The sequence below is a fragment of the Eretmochelys imbricata genome, chromosome 4 (assembly GCF_965152235.1).
Source record: "Eretmochelys imbricata isolate rEreImb1 chromosome 4, rEreImb1.hap1, whole genome shotgun sequence".
NCBI classification, from domain to species: domain Eukaryota; kingdom Metazoa; phylum Chordata; order Testudines; family Cheloniidae; genus Eretmochelys; species Eretmochelys imbricata.
The window spans coordinates 128,993,037-129,010,355 of record NC_135575.1 but is presented as its reverse complement, the minus strand read 5'-3'; positions in this window follow the sequence as shown (position 1 = coordinate 129,010,355).

Here is a 17,319-nt window from a genome sequence, read left to right as displayed (position 1 = left end):
CATCCCCTGTTCTTTGTAAGCTCTTTGGGACACAGACCTTGCCTTCATAACTTGTCTGTAAAGCAAACTTGATGCTATACACTAATAATAATAATAGCCTGCAGAGGCAGATTAAGGTTTCATGGGGCTCTGGGCCAGAGCAAGTGGGGGGCGGGACTGTAGGGAAAGGCAAGCTTGGCTGGTAACAGCAGGGTGCCCTCCAGAGGCTTGGAGGTTGCGTAAGTATCCAAAAACATGGATACTTAAACCTGATCTGAAGTATCTGAGCTTCTTGTGCCTACAAGACAGGGCTGGAGACAATTATTTTAGGAATAATCTCTCATGAGATTCCTGAAATCATCCACTCAATGTGCAGCAGCAGTCAAGAAAGCGAACAGAATGTTGGGAATCATCAAGAAAGGGATAGATAATAAGACAGAAAATATCATATTGCCTCTATATAAATCCATGATGCGCCCACACCTTGAATATTGCATGCAGATGTGGTCACCCATTCTCAAAAAAGATATATTGGAATTGGAAAAGGTTCAGAAAAGGGCAACAAAAATGATTAGGGGTATGGAACAGCTTCCGTATGAGGAGAGATTAATAAGACTGGGACTTTTCAGCTTGGAAAAGAGGTGACCAAGGGGGGGATTTGACAGAGGTCTATAAAATCATGAGTGGTATACAGAAAGTAAATAAGGAAGTGTGATTTACTCCTTCTCATAATACAAGAACAAGGGGCCACTAAATGAAATTAATAGGTAGCAGGTTTAAAACAGACACAAAGTATTTTTTCACTCAATGCACTGTCAACCTCTGGAACTCCTTGCCAGAGGGTGTTGTGAAGGCCAATACTATAACGGGGTTCAAAAGGGAGCTAGATAGATTCTTGGAAGATAGCCATTGATGGACCTATTAGCCAGGAATGGTGGAATGGTGTCCCTAGCCTGTTTGCCGGAAACTGGACTGGGTGACAGGGCATGGATCACTTGATGATAACCTGCCATGGCTACTGTCAGAGGACAGGATACTGGGCTTGATGGACCTTTGGTCTGACCCAGTATGGCTGTTCTTATGGTATTTCCTACTTCCAGTTGGGCCTTTACTGTGGTCCATTATTTCAGCATGTCTTTTCTGTTCCCAGACAAAGCCAGAACTTTAAGCTTATTTTTTCATGTCTCTGAAGGACCAATCATGTTCACTTTCCGTGGGAGAATAGTTCCCATTGAAAGCAACAGGATGCTCACTTGTGTAAGCCCACAAATTGCGAAGGCATTAAGTCAAGGGTTGTGTCATACTCTGCTCTCTACAGTGCTGAGAAAAGAACTGCCAGCATTTAAAAAGGAATAACTAGTAATAATAATAGATCAGGAGAATTAACATATATTTGTGGGCCTGTGAAAGCTTTCTTTGGGTTCCATTCTAGTTTGGGGTGAAAGTTCTGTTAGTTTAGAATGTGTTCATTGCTCCATAGTATGTTTATGGGCTGAGTTCCATAAAGTGCTCAATGCCAGGTGTTGAATGCTCTCCTCTCCCTCAGGTACATAGGGACCTAATCCTGATCCGTACACTGATGTAATTTCACTGACAGTGGTGTTATCCCTCTGTAAAACTGGAATGAGATCCAGTTTAGCGCTTAAAGGAGGCGCTAAGCACTTCACACATTCAGTCCCCTGATCTTTGAGTGGGGGAAGTTTAGACCCAACCACGATACATATAACTAAAAAGAAAAGATGATTTCAGGGTGGAGGAGGAAAGTCAGAGAACGCTTTTAGGGATATGCACCCTTGCACTTCTGCCCCCTGCTCCCCCAGCATTACACAAACCACATTTAAATCATGCTGTGAGTTAAAGGTCCTGCCACGGTGGTGGAACTGAGCAGCAATGACTTGAGGGTGCAATATGTTGTTCAGTGTGCAGTGCAAAAGGATGGGGAAATAATCTATAAAAGCAATCGGAAAGCCCCTAGGTATAGAGCCAGCACCCAAACAATGGCTCACTTAGCATATTTGGCAAACAGTGTAATTGTATAAACACACAAATGAAACAGCTTTTTCTACAAGGGAAAAGGAGACTGTCCACCATGGGAAACTTAATTGTCAGGGAGGGAAGGGCACATTGCGGGTTATAGCCTTTCTGTGGGACTGATGCTATAGTCATTAGTCTATGGGTACATCTACACAGCAGGTGTGATTCCCAGCTCCGGCAGACATACACGTGCTAGGACTAATTGAGCTAGTACACCAAAATAGCAGTCTGGCCATGGCAGCTCTTCAAGCTGGTGGCATGAGTACAGTGCTGCCCAACTATCTGGGCATGTACTTGGGTGGCTAGCCTGAGCCACCTGATGTGCCATTGTGGCCACGCTGCTATTTTAGCACGCTCGCTCAAGCAGAGCTGGGAATGTCTGTTGGAGTTGGGACTCTCACCACCCAGCTGCTGTGAAGTTGCACCCAAAGTTACAATCCCTATTGATTTCATTGGTGAAAGATTGGGTCCTAGAAGTACTACTGTTGAAGCCAAGGCCCAGATCTTAGAGAGACAGATACTATACATAATATGAAAACTGCAGAATTGGATGTTTTCACTGTAGTGTGTGTGTCTGTATATGTGTATATCACTGACTTTCATGCCCTGCTTTCGATGGGGGGAAATATTTTCATCTAAGTTTTACAGATCCTCAGTACATAGAAAAACTCACGGCTTTTTCTGTATAAAATTTTCTTTATAGTCTGGAAGTCTGGGTTTTTAGTTCTATCATAAGCCTGTCACATTTATAAAATCTGTAGCCACCCAATCCCTGTGGAAAATAAATGTGAATAGGTAGTCTCCACTGTGAGCATGGAAACTATGTGTGTGAAACGCAACAGCTGTCTAATGCACGTGTATATGTAGAATAGGACCAAAATCTGGGCATCTTCAGTCATGTGTGTCACTGTGAATCAACAGTACTGTCACCCCCAAGGTTCAAAAATCTGAAGTCAGGCCCCAAACATCATGAGATTCTTTAAAATCATACATTTAAAAAAAAATCTTGGATTTTCATTGACCTTTTATTCCTTGAGCCTTTTAGGATTCACATTGTCAAGCTTTTCCTTGCACTTGAGGGCTGGAAACTTTTTTTTTTTTATAATGAAAGCTGAGATTCCCACAATCACATGACTCCAAGAGCTGGGGCTTTAAGAATAATTCTAAACATATCAAGACTCGTGATAAAATCATGAAGTGGCAAACTGAACCAGTTAATAGCTAAAGAAATAGATGAGTTTCAAGTGTTGGAGCCTAAAACTAAGCGAACAGGAGTGTTGCTATTTCTGGAATGTCCTGAATGCTTTTTGGAAGGTACTTTGTGCTTTCAACTCCCATTTTCACTTTAATTATCTACAGCTTAGCTTGGACCATGCAGATGAAGGACCATATTGTAATTTGTCAGTAGAATAAATTAACTGTATTCCATATTCTGTTATAACAATGATTAGATTGATTCAGAATATTCTGATCCATCCCGTCATGTGAGCCCTATTTCTTGGAAATCAAATGTTGCTTCAGTGGATATATTATAATACATAAAATAAACATTTTAAACAATGAACACCAGGCCCTGGCTGGGTGAAATATGCAAACAATCTATTTTAGGTTTAAAACAAGGATTACTGGCTTCACACTGTAGTGCAAGATCAGAAACAATTCAATTTTGACCTTGCAAAGGGATTTCTTAGATTTGTTAATCCAAACAAGGGAAGACTTGTCAAAGCAGCTGGGAATTCTGTTCTAGGTAAAATATCCTCAGCTGTCCTCTGTTGAGCTAGATGTGTTGATAGGACAATCACAGGAAATAGAATCCTCTTTCATTTTACGTCAGTCCAATTGTTTCACAAATGGGGCACATATGAACACATAAATATGAAATTCCCTGTGTCATTCATGGGTAGGATCATTCCAAAATGTCAGCAAGCTCCTATAGTTCAAGATTCTAGGATCAGCTGGGCATATCTCACCTAATCAATCCCCCTACCATTGCAGAGGTGTCAGGTAATGGTGGCACGTTCTCTCGTGTTCTGTGCTTGTGGCATGCAACAATGCTTTCATTTAATCCAAGTTTGGGGGCTCAGCCGAAGGGTAACTGGGTGAAATGTAATGGCCTGGGCACCTTCTCTCCTGTTCTGTGCTTGTGGCATGCAACAATGCTTTCGTTTAATCCAAGTTTTGGGTCTCAGCCGAAGGGTAACTGGGTGAAATGTAATGGCCTGTGATAAATAAGAGGTCAGATTAGATGACCTAATGGTTCCTTCTGGTCTTAACCTCTATTAAAGGTTAAAATGCAGATGTGGCTCCATTTGGGGGCAGGAGGTGAGTGAGTGTCATACACAAACATCCATATTCTCTCTCCGAGCGGTAGGCCCACATTGTGATTTTACTAATGAATGACATAGGAAATTTCCTATGTTATGAGTTCATATGCACTCACAAGGTACATAAGTACACAGCCATTATCCTCTCTTGGTCACTTCTCATGAATGAAGAGGAGAATTTACCTTCTGGTGAATTGTGTGGTTGCCCCAACCCAGTATTGAAGCCAGAGATGGGCAAACTACGGCCCGTGGGACTGTCCTGCCTGGCCCCTGAGCTCCTGGCCGGGGAGGCTAGCCCCCGGCCCCTCCCCGCTGTCCTCCCTCTCCCGCAGCCACGCCGCAGCGTGGGCAGTGCTCTGGCCCACCGCTCCTACCGGGCAGCTGGCTGTGCTGGGGCTGTGAGCTCCTGCTGCTCTGAACAGCATGGTAAGGGGGCGGGCGGCAGGGGGGGAGGGGGTTGGGTAAGGGAGTGGGGAGTCCCAGGTGGCAGTCAGGGAGCAGGGGGCAGTTGGATGGGGTGGGGGTTCTGGGGAGGCGGTCAGGGGACAAGGACCAGGGAGGGTTGGGAGTGGAGTCTTGGAGGTCCTGTCAGCGGGCGGGGGTGTGAATAGGGGTCGGGGCAGTCAGGGGACAGGGAACAGGGGGGGTTGGATTGGGGGTGGGAGTTCCGGGGGGCCTGTTAGGGGGCGGGGGTGTGGATAGGAGTCGGAAGGGCAGTGAGGGGACAGGGAGCGGGGGGGGGAGATTCCGGAGGGCAGTTAGGGGTGGGGGGTCCCGGGAAGGGGCAGTCAGGGGACGAGGAGCAGAGGGTGGTTGGAAGGGGGTGGGGGTGTGGATAGGGGTCGGGGCAGTCAGGGGACAGGGAGCAGGGGGTGGGTTGGATGCGGGTGAGGTCCCGGGGGGGCTGTTAGGGGCGGGGGTCCCAGGAGGGGGGAGTCAGGGGACAAGGAGTGGTGGGGGGTTTGGATGGGTTGGGAGTTCTGAGGGGGGCAGTCAGGGGGTGGGAAGTGATAGGGGGCAGGAGCCAGGCTGTTTGGGGAGGCACAGCCTTCCCTACCCAGCCCTCCGTACAGTTTTGCAACCCCGATGTGGCCCTTGGGCCAAAAAGTTTGCCCACCTCTGATTGAAGCAGTAGTTCTTCCCAGCAAGTAATCATCTTTGCCACTATGTGTAACACAGCATGTGCATTTGTATATGTGCTAGGTACAGAGAGGAGATGTTCCCTGGCTCTTACAACAAAAGAGCCAGACATCTGTAGGTCAGAAAAACATTCTGCTCATGCGGCATCTCACAGTTCCTGCCTTGTCTGCTTTTCCAACCTTTCCCAGCCAAATTCAAGGATGAGATTCAAAGTATCCATTATGTCACCACTTATTTGGCAGCTGTAAACATCAGGGGTCCAGTCATGTGAGGTGCTGAGTACCCTCAACTCCCACTAAATTGAAATTCACTCCCACAGTTGCTCAGGGTGCAGGCCTGGGCCCAAAGTAAGCAGAAGATTCCAACCTAGGCCACTATTTCATTCAGGCAAGTGGCCCTCCCTCCCAAAAATAAATCAAGTGCCATTTAAAATAAACACACATGTTTACACCATCACAGATAAATCCAGATCTTTGTTCTGAAGCAGCAGTCAATATTTCTTTTGCACTGGAACCAGCTTGTGTTTATTATTCAGTTCTTGGCATAGAATCATAGAACTGGAAGGGACCTCGAGAAGTCATCTAGTCCAGTCCCCTGCATTTGTGGCTGGGCTAAGTGTTATCTCTATATCAGAGAACTCCAGACCCACAGAAAGGATTTCAGGGAAGAACAGCAGTAACTGAGACTCTGAAGGGAGTGATGGCAGACACTGCACTGGAGTAGAAAGATGGCACATGTTCCTTTATATGCTCAATAACTAGTAGATGCATGTTCCTCTACCTCTGTAGCAAGCTCTAAAACACAGACTGTGCCTTTAGGCACAAAGGGTGGTGTGTACATAGCACCAGCCCAGGAGTAACCCTAGAAGGCAGTGTGATTGAGAAACATCGTCTGAGGCACAATTCTCTGCCTGCCCTGGTTCTAGAGAGGTAGTAACTTGCTGCTGGTCCCCATCAGTAGCAAACTGGGACACCTCCTGCACTGGCTCATCTGGGCTGGCCGGTGTGCTGGGAAGGGGAGAAACTAATGTAAAGGCTGCACCCATTTTCTATCCTGGTTGGCCTGCCTGCTCCAGTGAGCAGTTAGAACATGCAAAAGAAATTATTGTTCCTCCTTACCCAGTTGCACAAGCATGAAATCCAAGTCATGTATTTGTCACAGCATTAGGGCTAGATATAAGCGTGTGTCTCTGTGTGTGTGTGATGCTGCACCTGAGCCTGTGTGTAATTCCACATCCCAAACTTGGATATTTTACCTGGGTATTAGGATTCCTATATTTAAACAAGCAGTTTATAGAAGAGGAAAGATGAAAAAGAATCAATATCTGTTTTGGCCCGGAAACCACTATGGGGAAGCGGGTCATTGATAACAATCTACAAGTATATGAAGCATATGAAAATCAAGGAAAATGAGGAGGAGAAGAAATGTTCAGGGTAGAACATGGGGATATAAGTAGGATTCATGAAATTAAATCAAGAAAGAGAAAATGAAGCCAAACATCAGGAGAACCTTGGCGGTGAACTACAATAGATTATGGTTATGGGTGGGGGGAAAACAAATGAATTGGTGGGAGCTCAAATGCTTGGGACATTTAATACTAGACTGGACAAAGCACTGTAAAATGTGCTGTAGGGACACTCCTCCAAGGCAGTGAGGGTGGAAGATCTAATAGTTCTGTTTGACTCTGTCTATGTGCAGTTTTTTTTAGGTGATCTCTAAATGTCTTGTTCTTGGCCTAGCTCAGCTATGCATTGTTCAGTCCTGCAGAGGGCAGGTCTGCACAGGACATATGCCTTTGCTGTGCTCGTGGCCGGTGCATAGAAACTGATACTCTTTCTTTTCACAGTTGCTGATTTGTGAGCAAAGATGAGAACAATTTAATGTCACACGCTTGGTATTTCTGTCATCTTGGTCCCTCACTCCCTCTTTATCCTTAATTTGGCCTCCTCCTTGAAACTGAAAGCAGGGGCTGAACAATGGCGGCTTTTATGGGGGCTGGCGGCGGCAGATTGGAATGAGGCACTGTAACAACTGCTGCAGGGGCCTGGGTTGTGGCCTACTATTGTCTGCACAATAATGTAGCCCTAATATGGCTGCTCATTAACCAGTTTGCTGCTGTGCCTCATTATTTTCTGAAGTGGATGCTTTAATCATGCCTGGTTGTGCTGAAAAAGCATTGTCTGGTGGGGGCGAGGACACTTGGTAGTGGAATGGAAGTCGTAAATAGATTTCCTAAAGGAGAAATCTCTCCATCTTAGATCCACTTTTGGCTCCATGGATCCAAGTCAAACCCTTTACACTCCCCCCTCGCAACTAGCATTCACCAAGACGGCTGCTCCGATTTAACTACAACAATTCAGGCACAAGCGTGTATATGCATACCCTCTGGGCCTACATTTGGAAGCTGCTCTTTGTTGGTAACTGCTAGCCAAAATTTTCAAACATGGATGCCTAAAGTTAGGTTCTTCAAATAATATGTAGGGACATGGAGATTAATTGCACTCTAGTCATTCCTCGAAGCCTCAATCAGCACTTGAGCTCTATTGTGCCAAGTGCCGGACAACCACGGGAATAGAACGGCCCCCGCCACAGAGAGCTCATCGCCTGGCAAAATGACAGGACACCACGGGTGGCAGTGGGGAAGAAGGAGTGGAGGGCCATGGTAACAGTAACATCCCTGATTCAGCAAGGTGCATTAGTACTCTAACTTGAAGCATTTGAGTCATCCCATTGAAGTCAATGGCATTATTCACATACTTAAAGTGAGGCATGTGCTTAAGTGCGCCGCTGAATCAGGGTCCAAATGCTCACATTATGCTTAATAAACCACCCTCCCAGATTTTCACCTGTCTAATCTAAATTTAAAAATGGCCTGATTCGCAAGGGTGGTCAGCACCTTCAGCTCTCATTGACTTTCCTGGGATTTGTGGGTGCTGGGGCCCAGCGGTACTGAAAATTAGGCCATTTATATTTAGGGGGCACCCAGTCGTGAGAATATTGGCCTCTCTTTCACTGTCGTCTTTACCTTGCAGTGTACAGTAGGTGCAGCCTTAGTTTAGCAGACAAGCTTTTTATCAAGCCAGGCACAGGGGAAATTAATTAAATCGAACAGAAGCCACCCTTGTTCTGAAGCCCCTTCACAATTTAAAGCTGCAGGGTGAAGTAATTAAATGTTATAGAAGTTGCAGCTTATTAAATGAAAATGTATGGTTTTGAATACAGTAGGGATCAGCATTAATAAGGCATCGGGTTGGGTGGGGGGGCTGGTCTGAGGGAGCCATGGGAACCAGCAGCCCCTAAATTATTATCCCAGGTCTGACTTTGATGCATTCTACAGCTGAGGACAAGTCACGTAATTTCTCTCCCTTACTTTCCCCCTCTCTAATTTGGGGATAATAATCACTTGCATACCTCACAGGGGTGTTGTGAGGATTTGTGAATGGGTGAAGAGTGCTTTGAAGATGAAACATCACATCAATAATAATAATATCCCTTGATAATTAAATGACTGTGTGTATGTGTGTGTCACAGGCGCAATGACAAACAATGGTTTACAGTGTGGCAGCCCCTCGGGATGGACGTATAAACATCATGTGAGGTTTTTCACAAATACCTCTTTTCTGCAGAGATCTAATCTGTCACCCCTACTCCTTAATGTTATTTGTCATGCATATGTCATGTCATAAATATACCACACTGAGACCTCACGACAGAGGTTTGTTGAAAACCTACGTTCTTATCAGAATCCCTTGCTGGCATTGTAACCCTTGTTTCTCAGGTTTGATTTTGTTATTTATTAGCTGGTGAAATTCACTTCTGTGCCAGAGGAGTACAAAAAGTCCCATTGGTCTAAAGAGGATCAGAGACTTCATGCTGGCCCTCTGCAGGGAGTGGGGGTGTTTCATCTATTTTACACTTTTTCTGATCAAGAATATTTCACACGTACCAAAAAAAAAAAAAAAAAAGTCAGGTTACAAAAGGTTGAAGACGTGAATCTGATAGAGAAATGTCAATTGTGTTAGAGAAGGTTCAGATCTAAATATCTGAAGAAGACATGGGAGAGGGGGAGAAATTAGAAAAACTGGTTACGGGACACAGATCATATACGTCTAAGTTAGCAGTTAGAATGAAAACCAAGAAAGGTTGGTAGGTAGGGAAAGCTCCCACCCTCTGACAGCTGCTCAGTGGCTTTTGTGAAATGAGTTGACGGGTCTCAACCCAGTTCCTAGCAGACAGGTGTCCACACCACAATAACCCCCATCACAGATGTCACTGTGGCTGGCAGCCTTAGCAGACAGACCAATGACCGAATAGGCAATAGAAACTGAAAGGTTGTGGAAACTGAACTTTACTCTCGGTTCCTGAGCCACAGTTCCTCCTAGAGCTCCTCTTGGGTGTGCAGCTCCACGCTGCACAATTAATGGGCTGGGCAAAGTCTGGCCATTTATATATGACAGGCCTCTTAGTCTTTTGTGCCATTCTACCTGGTTTGTAAATTGGAGACGATCCTTGTTTTTAGACAAGGAAGCCACTGGCTTTTTGGCATGAAGGTCTTAGCCCCAGTTGGAGGCTCTAAATCTTGTATGCTTTGCCCATGTGAATAAGTTCACTGCAGAATGTGTCCCTTTCTGTGGACTGAAAGGAAGAAGTGGCTACCCACTACTCTGATCATGGGTGAACTCCTGCCTCATCCAATGCAATAGTAAAACTCCAGCTGACCTCACTGGTGCCAGGAGTTCACCCTGGTGTCACTCTTCCTCTCAAATAAACAGCACAGTGTGTAAAACTGGTTTGTTGCCTGAGCACAGTTGCTCAGGATCATGATTAAGTTTACACACTGTATACAGCATAAAGGGAAGGGTAAAGGTCTTTTTGGATAGCTATACTTGAGCATAACCGTGTCTTCTGGGCCGTATTCTCATTTTATGTAAATCAGCATAGCTCCATGGGAGAGCTTAATAGAGCTACACTGACTTATAGCTGCCAAGGGTCTGACTGCAGGGTTTTACCGTCTGATAGGATTCCAGCACTGCAACCGGAACTGGCTGGGACTTCACATGTGATTTTTACATAAAACAACTTTTTGAAGTTCAGACTTTTCAATAAAAAAGCCACTATTGGCACAAATAATCCCACTGCTCTCATTTGCATAAACTATAGGAAGCTGGATAGCAGAGGAAATAAGCAATAACGGCAATGTAAATGGGCCCTACAGTGAAGCAAGAGTATAAATTACAATGCAGCAATTCAATCTATCAGGCTCAGTTTACACTGGTGGTAAAAATAAAAGAAGAGCCATTATGTCTTTAGAAAAGCTTGACCTTCAATGTTACTGAAGACATAGGGAGCTCTATGCCAGGGGAAATGGACTTTCTGTACATTATTATTAAAGGGGTTTTGCTAGGGCTCATATACACTCATCCTTTGCATTTACTTCTGGAACTAGAGAAGAAGAGGACATACAACAAATGAATATGTGCAACCCAGTAGCCCCAGCTGGCCCACTTCCCAATATATTTTGCCTGACAAACAGCTTATCCCTGACTATAGTGTATTTTGCATTCCTCCAAAATTATCATTAATCATGGAAAAACCCAAGTTGCACTAGCAGAGGGTGAGCCGCTATGAACAGCTCCTTTGATAAGAATGTTTTTACATGCCTGGAGGGATTTAGCATTTTGGACCTCCTTTGCAGTGGGTAGCTTGTGGGTCTGCTTTCATCGCTGTGTATCAAACTGTGGAGATTTATATTGGGGGCGTTTGAAATGAGAAGGTGTCTAGTGCTTGTGTTCCTGCGGTGTATCTGCAAATCCTGTGCTCCTTTCACAGCATTTGTAGTATGGCCCAGTGTACTAAATGTCTATTTTCAACAGTCTAGAGAGAGAATAGAGAAGGAAGGAAAGAAAGAAAGGAAAGCAGATGCCAGGGTTTCAGTGTGAAAATGTTTAGACAAGTAACATGGAGTAGTCAAGCAATTACATTTCTTATAAGTCCATAAACTGAATATAGCAGGGTATGTCTACACTGCAATAAAACACCTCCATCTGACCTCTGTCAACTGACTCCGCCTAGCAGTGAAGATGTTCCAGCTCAGGCCTGAGTTCTCCCCCTTACAGGGTCCCAGAGCCCCGGGCTCTAGCCTAAAGCCAGATGTCTATGCTGTAACTTTTAGACCTGCAGCCCAAGCCATGGGGGGCTGAGTCAGCTGACATGGGCCAGATGCAGGTGTTTTATTGCAATGTAGACATACCCACCGTGTCTCAGATTATAAGAATCAGTTGCCTAAGCGATGAGATAAATATATAGCTATGAGCCTTTCCCCAAATATACAGTAGAGATACATATAATGCATGGAAATACAGAACCATACAATGTATTACTATCATTATTCATAATTACAATATTTATAGGGCACTCATCACCATGGCATCTTGGCAGACGTCACATAGCTTGGATTGGAAGCAATTAATGTTGCTGTATTGATAGATTTTAAGGTCAGAAGGAATCATTATGGTTACCTAACCTGGCCTCCTGCATAACACTGGCCATTAAACCTCACTCAGTGATTACTGCATTGAGCTCAATAACTCTTAGGACTTGTCTATACTTTAAGGTGCCACAAGACTCCTCGTTGTTTTTGCTGAAACAGATTAACACGGCTACCCCTCTGAAACTTAAAACACTGCAGATGCATCTCTGTAGTGCTTCAGTGTAAACACCACCCACACCTATGGGAGGGGGTTTCCCTTTGGCATAGTTAATCCATCTCCCTGAAAGATGGTAGCTAGGTTGAGAGAAGAATTCTTCCAACAGGGGTTAGGTTGGCTTAACTTTGTTGCTCAAGGGTGTGGATTTTTCATGCCCCGGAGTAACGTAGCTGGGGTCAACCAAACTTTTTAGTGTAGGCCAGGTCTTAAGGGAACTATAGCACGTCTTTTTAGAAAGACATCCAATGCTGATTGAAAAGTGATGAGTGATGGAGAGGTCACCACAACTTGCTAATACTTAATTCCTCTCTCTGTTAAAAAATGTGCAACTTATTTCTAATTTAAATTTGTCTAACTTCAATTTCCAGCCAACGAAACCGATTATGCCTTTGTCTGCTAGATTTAAGAGCTCTCTACTAATAGATATTGTCTCCCTATGTAGGTACTTATAGCCTGTGATCAAGGTACCTCTTAAACTTATTAAGGTAAAGTAAGTTCTTAAAGTATTGCAACTTTAAAGGATAATTGCTGAAAGGTAGTGCAGAGATGCAAAGAACCTACAGGCTAAATGCCAAGGATTCCAGAACCTTTTATTAGAGGATGGTCTGGACCAAAAAGCATCTCTGATAATGCCTTCTAAATGTGGCCAGATTCAGTTTTAAACATATTTCTAGTGGGAACAAATTATAAGCATCCTGAATGTGCAACCCTTCCTGTCTTTGGCGAGTACTTACTCGCGCAAGTAGCCCCATTCACTTCAGTACATTGTGACCCATGGTACGTAAGTAGCAGGTCATAAAGTCCCTGCATGGGCTACTTCCATTGCAGACCACAGTGCAGGGATTAAATAGTTTTTACGGAGCCACATGTGGGGGCTTGGAGTGTGCAGGGCCTTAACTCCAGCCACACAAAGCAGCAGCCAGTGCAACTGAGCCAATACAGAGTGAAAAGTAAACTGTAGCAAGTAAAGGGATGGAACAACTTACTTTCTCCCTGGAGCAATGAAGAACCAGACACCAAACTGTGACTCTCTAAGTCACAATTATGTCCCAGGGCTGGTGCAAGGCAGCAAAGCTACAAGGTGTCCCTTACAGAAGGTAACTCCTCAATTGATCCCTGAGTGATTATTGGAAATGGATCCCTTGAACAGGAAATAGGATTTCATGATATTTTAAGGTGGAATTCTGCTCCCCCTTAGAATCAATGAGAGTTTTACTATTGACTTCAGTAGAGCCAGAATTTCACCCCCAAGTGATGTTTTGATTTTTTGCATATCTCTGCATATATTTGGGGGGCAAAGTTAAGGTGGGTGAGGCAGTATGAGTCAAGGGAAGTAGTGGTGAATGAGAAAGGGTTATTCAACAAAGGAGAACAACTTGGCTCCCCTAGCTGTTCGTTTCCAGACATTTGGGGTTTCTGCTTATTTAAAGTGTTGAATTTTTGCAAAGAAAGTACTATGGGTTTGGGCTATGAGATGAAAGTAATTGAAACATACTTGCAACTTTACCTCTGTTTCAACCAGACTTTGTGTTTGTGAAGATCTGGATATGTCAAGCCTTGGAGAATATTACTTTAACCAAGTCATAAATTAAAACAATCTTTCTAAACAGAACCATCTAAACAGCTTTTCCTGTGGCAAATTTCAGGCCCCAATTGTAATGGCTTTAACAGTAAAACCTAGCTCCTTTATGGTGCTCTTCTTCCATAGACCTGTAAACATTTTACAAAGAAGATAAGTATCAGGGGAACTGAGACACAATGTGGCTTGCCCAAAGTTGCCTAAGCAAGCTTCTGGCAGAGCCAGAACTAGAACCCAGATCTTCTGGGTCCTAGCCCAGGACTCTATCCATTACAACACTCTGACTCCCATTTTGAGATAGCTAGGATATGTTTTGTGATGGTGCGTCTAGTCTGTTGAACTAAGGGAGTCATTTGCAATGCGATAAATGAGGGCCATAGACAGAAACGTACAGGAATATTCCTTAACAGAACTTTCTTCAGCTTGGTGAAGAATGCACCATCACCTGCCATAAGTGCAGGAAGAGGGGAAATGCACAGTTTGTTGCTGTAGCCTGCAGAAACAATACTGTTTCCTTTTTATAGTCACTCTACTAAAGGGCAAAGGCCTCTGTTCCAGTTCACGGAGCTCCAGATTGGTCATGGTTTCCTCACTAAAGAGAACATGTGACAGGAATAACAGAAATGGTATTTATTAGAGGTTATCAGACAAAACAAAGAAGCTGTTGTGTATGCCAAGTGAAATGTTGGTGGGCCAAATCCTGCAGTCCTTGACTATTTTCAGGAATCCCCCATCCCATGGGAATAAGACTTAACAGAGAAAAAAAAAGTCATCCTGAAAAGACAGAGTGCAAGGGCAGTCCTTGGGGTATCCATTTCCACTGGATTTAAGCCTGGAAGATGCACTGAGGAACTCAAGACTTGTCAATTCCAGAGGGCATAGCAGATTGGAACTGGCATTGCTTTATTCTTTTCATTGTATTAAAGAGCTGGTATTGCAGCTCTGTAGAAAAGCAGGCAAGAGCAAAATGTCCAATAGGGCTACCAAATAATTTAATCACCTGTTCGGTGCTATTGTATTGGTATTTAACATCTCACTGCAGGTGACTCGATTTTTGTCTGTGCCATTGAAATGTCTCGTATCTAGCAGAAAATCTACACCAGTCATAAATCCCCCAACTTCAACTGTCCGCAACAGAGCAAATATGACAAATTAGAGCGCAGGAAGCTGGAAATGCAATTTGAATGGTAGCATCAAATTTGCTGCAAATGAGCAACTGTCAGAATGCCATCCTAGAAATATATCAGTAGCTTTTTACACCAGGGCTCCACAACAGAAAGAGACTAGTGGTTTCAATAGCACTGAGAATGTCCTTGGGGCAGAATCCCCCCTCATTCTTCTCTTCTGCAGACTGAAAAAGCCCAGTTCATGCAGTGTCTCTTCATAAGTCATGTGCTCCAGCCCCCTAATAATTTTCGTTGCTCTCCGCTGGACTCTCTCCAATTTGTCCACATCCTTTCTGTAATGAGGGGCCCAAAACTGGATGCAATACTCCAGTCGTGGCCTCACCAGTACCGAATAGAGGGGAATAATCACTTCCCTCGATCTGCTGGCAATGCTCCTACTAATGCAGCCCAATATGCCGTTAGCCTTCTTGGAAACAAAGGTACACTGTTGACTCATATCCAGCTTCTCGTCCACTGTAATCCCCAGGTCCTTTTCTGAAGAAATGCTGCTTAGTCAGTCAGTCCCCAGACTGTAGCAATGCATGGGATTCTTCCATCCTAAGTGCAGGACTCTGCACTTGCCCTTGTTGAATCCCATCAGATTTCTTTTAGCCCAATCTTCCAATGTGTCTAGTCGCTCTGGACCCTATCCCTACCCTCCAGCATATCTACTTTTCCCCCCAGCTTAGTGTCATCCACGAACTTGCTGAGGGTGCAGTCCATCCCATCATCCCAATCATTAATGAAGATATTGAACAAAACCGGCCCCAGGACAGACCCCTGGGGCACTCCGCTTGATACCGGCTGCCAACTAGACATTGAGCCATTGATCACTACCTGTTGAGCCTGACGATCTAGCCAGCTTTCTATCCACCTTGTCGTCCATTCATCCAATCCATACTTTTTTTAACTTGCTGGCAAGAATACTGGAACTAAAATACAATAAATATACAGATGGAATACAAATAAACAAAAGGAAACTAGCAAGAAGTGCATGCAACAAATGGTCCAAATTCTGATCTCAATTTACCCCAGCGTAAACCCAGAGTCTGTATTTATGCTGTTGAGACTTAAGAGTTGGGCCCAACGTATCTTAACAGAAACTGAAGATAAGCAAATTAAAGAAAAGATAATGTTAAACGACTGCCTTGGGATTAACTTAATTTCAAAGTCCACAACAGAAAAGTATTCTTAGGTTGGAATAATTTGCAAAGGGAAAGCATTTGATTTTTTAAGAAGTATTTAGATGCAAAAGTATATTAGAAGTAATACCAGAACATGTAGTCTAATGGAGACTCAATATAAGATATTATCTAGATGTTTATATATTAACAGGATTACAGTCTATGAAACTGTTGCTACATAACAGCACTGAAGAATCTATACTTGTGAAAATAACAATAGATATTGCCATAGTGGTTCAGACCAATGGTCTATCTAGTCCACTATCCTGCCTCAGACAGTTACCAGTAGCAGATGTTTCAGAGGAAGAAACCATGAAGCAGGCATTTATAGGTTGTGAAGTCTTCATCTAACCCCTAATTGTAAAAGTTTAGCTTATGCCCTCAACCAGGAGAGGTTATATCCTTTCCAGAGTTGCTGTTTCTGTTTAATAGTTACTCCTGCATATTCTTGTTTTGACATAAATGGTTAAACCTTTTTTTAATCCTGCCAGACTCTTAGCCTCAAGGATCTATAGTGGCAAATTGTGCATTGTTTCTTGGTTTTCAGTTTCATTTACTGTTTTTTCATCCTTGTGTTTATGAGATAGGGTGAATAGAAGTATATCCTGGAACTTATTCTATGATTTTGTATAAGAATATAAACCCACTGGAATAAGACAATGTATATAACATACATTTTAGAAGAACAAGAATAAAATTATCCCTGCAAGAGTATATTCTGGGTAGAGACAATGTAGAGACCCAAAACAGGAAGTCACAACTGCTATGAAAAATACCTTTCCGAGGAGGAAACCATCCTATATTAAGTCTGTGCTCTCAATTGAAATCCAGTCCAACTGCCACTGACTTCAGTGGGCGTCTCTATGCCTACAGAATTTAATTTAAATTCTTGTCTTTCCCTTCAAGGACTGCATCTTAGGTCTCATTTTTATAGTAACACCCTCTTGCCCTGGTTTGCTCCATATATGATACCAGCTTAGATGCTCACTTCTTTTCTTCCTTCCACTCCTAACTTCATGCCTTCTTCCCCCCTCTTTATCTAAGGTACTCATATTGCTTCCAGCTGGATGCCTCACTGCCTTCAATGGAGTTATTCCCACAACACTCCTGTGACATAGGAATGTGCCATTATCCCCATTTTACAGATGGGGAACTGAGGCACACACACCAGCGATAAAGTTTTCAAAAAAGTGTAATTCCTACTGA